Here is a 7,278-nt window from a genome sequence, read left to right on the forward strand (position 1 = left end):
CCGGGGTCGGGGCGGGGGGCGAGGAGGGTGGCGAGGGCGGTCCGCGGGCCGGGGCCGCGATCCCGGGGCGGCGGGGCGAGGGGCCCGGGGCGCCACGCCGCGAGGCGTCCTTCCCTGCGGGGCTTTGTCAACTCTCCCGGAGCGAGCGCCGAGCCCGCCGCGAGCCCCGCCCCGACACAACTTCCCGCCAATCGGCGCGCCGCGGCCCCTGCGCCCCGCCCCCCGCCCCGCCCCCCCCCCCCCCCCCCCCCCCGCCCCGCGCCCGAACTTTCCGCCAATCGGCGAGCGCGCCCGCCCTGCCACCGCCCGGCTCGCGGCCTTAACCCTAGCAGTACGGGCCGCCCGCGGGCGGGGCGGCTCCCGGGGGCGCGGCCACGCCCCCGCCCGCCGCCTCGCCCCCGCAGGGCCCTGGCCCCGCCCCCAGCTTGTTTCCACCCGCTGGCGGCCGGGGCAGCACACCGCGCCCCTACCCAGCCCCGGGCCAGCCTCGCCTCGCGCACCTCCAGGTCCCGCGCCGTCCACCTCCCACCTGCACCCGTTGGCGCCTGCATCCGAGCCCCCAACCTCAGGCCAACAGTCCCCCGCGCGCCGCTAGAGTCGTCCCTGATCGAGCTCCAGCTGGGCAGTCAGAGTCCCGATATCTGAGCCCCTCGGTGGTCGTCGGGAACGGAGGGGAGATCCAAGACCCCGCTCTGACCCCAGGCGACTCCAGGGAGGGCCAAGTCGGGCATGACGTGGGGTGCAGAGATCCCACCCTGGTGCCTCCGTTCATAGATCCGCTTGCCGGAGAGCAGATGTGTTCCCGCCGACCACCTGGCGGTTTGCGGCCTCCTGTCCGCTAGTGATGGTGTGCGCGTGCGCTCAGTCGTGTCCGATTCTGGACTGTAGCCCGCCAGACGTCTCTGTCCATGGGCTTTCCCAGGCAAGGGGACTGGAGTGTGTTGCCCTTCATACTCCAGGGGTCTTCCCCACCTAAGGATCCATCCTGCCTCTCTTGGGTCTCCTGCGTTGGCAGGTCGATTCTTTACCGCTAGCACCAGGTGGGAAGCCCAGTGACGGTAACAGAAGGATAGTAATCACTCAGCACCACCTTTAATCCTCATAATCAGTCCGACGTCTTGCTGTCACTTGTGCAGGCACGGTGAAAGCAGGTAATTTACCCAAGATTTCCCAGGCACTTGAGATGCCCAGGACTGGAACCACGCCCTGGGGAGAGCCACTGTCCTGCGCCTCTTTCTCCACCTTGCCCACTGCCCTTCCCTTTGCTCTTCAGCGACCAACATACACTGGCCCCCATGACTGCCCTCATTCCGTCCATCACCTGACCGTACCCCAGGCTCACTGGCCTGAATCAGTGGGCCAGTCTCCCCTGGGTTTCCCTTCACTGTCTCTTCACTGAAATTGAGAATCATTTTTTAAAAACATTTAAAATTTATTAATTTCCTTTTTGGGTGTGCTGGGTCTTCGTTGCTGTGAGAGGGCTTTCTCTAGCTGTGGCTAATGGCGGCTACTCTTCTGGTGGTGTGCAGACTTCCTGTGGCGGCTTCTCTTGTTGGGAGCACAGGCCCTAGGTGTGCAGGCTTCAGTAATCACGGCACGTGGGCTCAGTGCTGGGGGCATGTGGGCCATGTGGGATCTTCCCAGATCAGCGGTCGGATCCACGCACCCTGCGTTGGCAGGCAGATTCTCAACCACTGGGCTCCAGGGAAGTCCTAGACCTATCACTTAAAAACACAACCCTGAGGCATCTCTGGCTCCCCAGCGCCCTCAACACAAACCCCACCACCCCTGAGGGCCTGGATGCCTGGGTCCTGCCCAGCTCCCACCTCTACTGCCCTGTAGCGCTCCCTGCAGCCCCTCTGACCTCTGCTCCTGTTATTCCTCCGAGAACCCTTTCTGGAACAAGCTCTCTCCTCTTAGGGTTCCCTCTTCCAGGAAGCCTTCCAGGGAAAGCTGGAACTGGAGAGGTCTTACAGGTCAGCATCCCCAGGGCAGAGGAGCCCTGGACTGGGGTATGAGCCATCAGGGTTTCAGCCCATGGAGACCCAGGCTGCCCACTCCTTCCAAGCCAGCGACAGGCAGCTCCTCAATCCTGTTTCTGGGTCGGTAGGGCACCCACCTCTTGGGTGGGTGGTGGTGAGCTGGGTGCTCACCGTCCTGCCTGCACGCTGAGTGGAGGCCCAGACACAGACCCGAGTAGCCCTCCTGCAAAGGCCCATCTAGTGAAAGCTATGGTTTTTCCAGTGGTCATGTATGGATGTGAGAGTTGAGCCATAAAGAAAGCTGATCACCGAATAATTGATGCTTTTGAACTGTGGTGTTGGAGAAGACCTCTTGAGAGTCCCTTGGACTGCAAGGAGATCCAACCAGTCCATCCTAAAGGAGATCAGTCCTGAGTATTCACTGGAAGGACTGATGCTGAAGCTGAAACTCCAATACTTTGGCCACCTGATATGAAGAACTAACTCACTGGAAAAGACCCTGATGCTGGGAAAGATTGAAGGTGGGAGCAGAGGGGGACGAGAGGATGACATGGTTGGATGACGTCACCGACTCGATGGGTGTGAGTTTGGGTAAACTCCGGGCGTTGGAGATGGACAGGGAGGTCTGGCGTGCTGCAGTCCATGGGGTCCATGGGGTCACACAGCTTCGAACACGACCAAGAGACTAAACTGAGCTGAACTGGGAGTCAGGCTCGGCAGCAGCGGGCAGGAAGCCAGGAGCGCCGTTCAGCGCCTACCCGAGGTGGGTCGCAGACAGGAGCCCTGGGACAAAGGGGGCAGGTGGGCTCTGGGGGCACCGCGCAGGGCCGCGGGGGGCAGGTTTGTGGGGAGACGTCACCGGGCGCGCAGAGCTGACACAGGTGGGAGGCTGCCTGCAGCACCTGTGGGGAGGTGGGTGTCCGAAGCAGGAAGTGGCCGAGGCGGCCCCGTGCGGGGAGGGGATGAGGTGGGCGGGTCGGAGGGGAAAGGGGTCTCGCCGGGGGAGCGGCCGCAGGTGCGGGCGAGGGTCTGGCCGGGCAAGGCTTCTGCACGGGGAGGCGCTGCCCCCTGGCGGAGGCTCGGGGCGCGGCGGGCCGCGAGGTCGCCCGAGTCCCCTCCCGACCCCGGACCTTGGCCTCCCTCTCCGTCTGAGGCGCGGCGCTCCCCACGCGGCGCCAGACCGGCCTGCGCGCGCTGCTCGAGCTGCCGCCTCCACCGAGCTCTCCCATCAGCGGCCCCCGCTCCCCCTCCATGAGACTAGCCCCGGAATATGAACACTTTTAAAACTGAGATCTGGGCAGTTAGCTAAGCTCCTGGTCTCAGTCCTCTCATCTGCAATGCGACCTCGTCGAATGATCTTGGGGACTGCAAGTTTCCATCTCCCACCTGCCGGACACAGCAAGCCCCAGGAGGTATTAATCTGCTGCTCTTCTTACCATCCCCTTTCCACCAGGACAAGCTGAGCCCTGGCTGTGTGCCAGAGGCTGGGACAGGTGAGGGTGGGCAGACGGGGAAGGTCCACAGCCTGGAGAAATGGCATCTCAGGAGCAGGTGTAGGGGCCGGGAATCACCTCTGAGGATGGGAAGTGCTCGCCAGGGAGCTGAGGGCCCTGACACCAGCCTCTGCTCCCCATGAAGCAGCAGGGACCAGAGGCACATGCGCTCTGCATGTTAAAAAATATGTCAACTTAAAACATTCAGAATGCTCCGCTGGTGGCGCGGGGGATGACAACTTGCCTGCCAATGCAGGGGACTCGGGTTCAATCCCTGGTCCCGGAAGATTCCACGGGCTGGAGCGGCTAAGCCCGGGCACCGCAACCACTGAGCCCTCTAGGGCCTGCGAGCTGCAGCTGCTGACCCCCCACACCACAACTGCTGAAGCCTGGAGCCTGTGCTCTGCAGCAGGAGAGCCACCACAGGGAGAAGCTGCCTTGCCACAGCTAGAGAAGGCCTGTGGGACTCAACAAAGACCCAGTGCAGCCAAAAAGAAATAATTCTTTAAAAAATCAGATATATATATGTGTGAGAGAGAAAGAGAGAGAGAGCCTGGATCTCTCTTGGCTGGGGACAGCAGCCCAGATGGGATCAGACAACAGGAGACGGCCATCCTTGTGAGCTGGGCCACGGCTCACCGCTCCCTCCCTCCCTGCGGTTTCCAGTGCAGGCAGGGGGGCCCAGGCAGAGCCCAGAGGGAGGGTGGTTCCGGAGAACTCGATGGCTGTCGTTCACAGGGCAGAGTCCTGGAGAGGAGAGAGCCGTGCAGACAGTGCCCCAGGAGCCCACAGAGGGTCGCCTGGAGGCTGCAGCTGAGGATGGATCAGCCCAGGAGTGGACAGGAAGCATCAGAGGCTGGGGAAGAGCCGCCCTGAAGGCTGGGAGCTTGCAGGCAGGAACAGCGCCTGCATCCAACAGCCAGAGTGGAGACCCTGGCTCACTCTAGGAGAAGTAGAAAATCTGAATATGTTTATTAAACAATTTGAATTTTTAGTTGGAAACCTTCCCACAAGGAAAACACCAGGCACACAGGGCTTTACCAAGAAATTCTACAAAACATTTAAGAAGGAAATAACACCCATTCTATGCAAACACTCCCAAAAAAGGGAGAGGAGGGGCTACCTCCCAACTCATTCCATGATGCTAAATCCAGAAATCCACAGAACACCATCGGGCATGAACACATATGCAAAACATCTTAAATGTTGGTTAATCAAATCCAACAATATATATATATAAAAGGATAATACATGATGATCAGGTGGGATTTAGCCAAGGATGAAAAGTTGGTTTAACATTTGAAAATCAGTCACTGTAACATACCGTATCAACAGAAAGCAAAAACATGATTATCTCAATAGATGCAGAAAAAGCTCTGGACAGAATCCAGCACCTGGTCCTGATGTTATTTAAAAAAAAAAAACCTCAGCAAACTGGCAAAGACAAGGCCTTCCTCCACCTGACAAAAGGCATCTGCGGAAACATGCCAGCTACCATCACACTTGACTGTTAAAGAGTGATGCTCTCCGCCTGCATCAGAGCCAGGCCTGGGCTTTGCTCTCTCCCTGGTACTCAGCATCGTGCGAGAGGGTCAAGTCAGTTCAGACTGGAAAGAAATTAGTAAAGTCTTGATCTGTAAATGACACAGTCATCAATGGGAACAAATCTATGGAATCGACAAGAAAAAAGTCACCAAAATGAACAGTATTGGTGAACACAGGAAGGTGGTGAGACAGCCCAGTACTCAACGCCATTGGCCTTGGAGCAGTGAGCTGCACACACACAGCTGGAGCGGAAAGGTTTTAAAGAGCCGAGCACACATCTCAGCAGTCGTATGGCCCGCTCCCGGTTCAGCTCAGCCGCTCAGTCGTGTCCGACTCTCTGCGACCCCACGGACTGCAGCACGCCGGGCCTCCCTGTCCATCACCAACTCCTGGAGTTCACCCAAAGTCATGTCCGTTGAGTCAGTGATGCCATCCAGCCTTCTCATCCTCTGTCGTCCCCTTCTCCTCCTGCCCTCAATCTTTCCCAGCATCAGGCTCTTTTCAAATGAGTCAGTTCTTCTCATCAGGTGGCCAAAGTATTGGAGTTTCAGCTTTAGCATCAGTTCTTCCAAAGAATACCCAGGACTGATCTCCTTTAGGATGGACTGGTTGGATCTCCTTGCAGTCCAAGGGACTCTCAAGAGTCTTCTCCAACACCACAGTTCAAAGGCATCAATTCTTCAGGACTCAGCATTCTTTACAGTCCAACTCTCACATCCATACACGACTACTAGAAAAACCATAGCCTTGACTAGACGGACCTTAGTCGGCAAAGTAATGTCTCTGCTTTTGAATGTGCTCTCTAGGTTGGTCATAACTTTCCTTCCAAGGAATAAGTGTCTTTTAATTTCATGGCTGCAGTCACCATCTGGACTGATTTTGGAGCCCAAAAAAATAAAGTCAGCCACTGTTTCCCCATCTATTAACCATAAAGTGATGGGACCAGATGCCATGATCTTCATTTTCTGAATGTTGAGCTTTAAGCCAACGTTTTCACTCTCCTCTTTCACTTTCATCAAGAGGCTCTTTAGTTCCTCTTCACTTTCTGCCATAAGGGTGATGTCATCTGAATATCTGAGGTTATTGATATTTCTCCTGGCAGTCTTGATTCCAGCTTGTGCTTCATCCAGCCCAGTGTTACTCATGATGTACACCACATATAAGTTAAATAAGCAGGGTGACAAGATACAGCCTTGATGCACTCCTTTCCCGATTTGGAACCAGTCTGTTGTTCCATGCCCAGTTCTAATTGTTGCTTCCTGACCTGCATACAGATTTCTCAAGAGGCAGGTCAGATGGTCTGGTATTCCCATCTCTCTCAGAATTTTCCACAGTTTATTGTGATCCACACAGTCAAAGGCTTTGGCATAGTCAATAAAGCAAAAATAGATGTTTTTCTGGAACTCTTGCTTTTTCCATGATCCAGCAGATGTTGGCAATTTGATCTCTGGTTCCTCTGCCTTTTCTAAAACCAGCTTGAACATCTGGAAGTTCACGGTTCACGTACTGCTGAAGCCTGGCTTGGAGAATTTTGAGCATTACTTTACTAGCGTGTGAGATGAGTGCAATTGTGCGGTAGTTTGAGCATTCTTTGGCATTGCCTTTCTTTGGGATTGGAACGAAAACTGACCTTTTCCAGTCCTGTGGCCACTGCTGAGTTTTCCAAATGTGCTGGCATATTGAGTGCAGCACTTTCACAGCATCATCTTTCAGGATTTGAAATAGCTCAGCTGGGATTCCGTCACCTCCACTAGCTTTGTTCATAGCGATGCTTCCTAAGGCCCACTTGACTTCACATTCCAGGATGTCTGGCTCTAGATGAGTGATCACACCATCGTGATTATCCGGGTCGTGTCCGATCTTTCTTGTACAGTTCTCCTGTGTATTCTTGCCACCTCTTCTTAATATCTTCTGCTTCTGTTTGGTCCATACCATTTCTGTCCTTTATCGAGCCCATCTTTGCATGAAATGTTCCCTTGGTATCTCTAATTTTCTTGAATAGATCTCTAGTCTTTCCCATTCTATAATTTTCCTTTATTTCTTTGCACAGATCACTTAGGAAGGCTTTCTTATCTCTCCTTGCTATTCTTTGGAACTCTGCATTCAGATGGGTATATCTTTCCTTTTCTCCTTTGCTTTTCACTTTTCTTTTCACAGCTATTTGTAGGGCCTCCTCAGGCAGCCATTTTGCTATTTTTGCATTTCTTTTTTTTTTTTTCATTACTTTTTACCCCAGGTCCAAGGTAAGAGAAACCCCA

General features: G+C 55.3%; 1 long non-coding RNA gene across 1 annotated transcript in view; it reads left to right on the forward strand.

The window, feature by feature from the left end:
- Positions 1–1,446, forward strand: part of LOC120861848 — a 6,585-nt gene extending 5,139 nt beyond the window's left edge. The window contains exon 2 of the long non-coding RNA XR_005720625.1: positions 1,137–1,446. This is a non-coding gene — a long non-coding RNA (uncharacterized LOC120861848). The remainder of the gene's footprint in view (positions 1–1,136) is intronic.
- The last annotated feature ends 5,832 nt before the right edge of the window (positions 1,447–7,278 follow it).

Source organism: Oryx dammah, unplaced genomic scaffold (assembly GCF_014754425.2).
Source record: "Oryx dammah isolate SB20612 unplaced genomic scaffold, SCBI_Odam_1.1 HiC_scaffold_3, whole genome shotgun sequence".
Classification (NCBI taxonomy): domain Eukaryota; kingdom Metazoa; phylum Chordata; class Mammalia; order Artiodactyla; family Bovidae; genus Oryx; species Oryx dammah.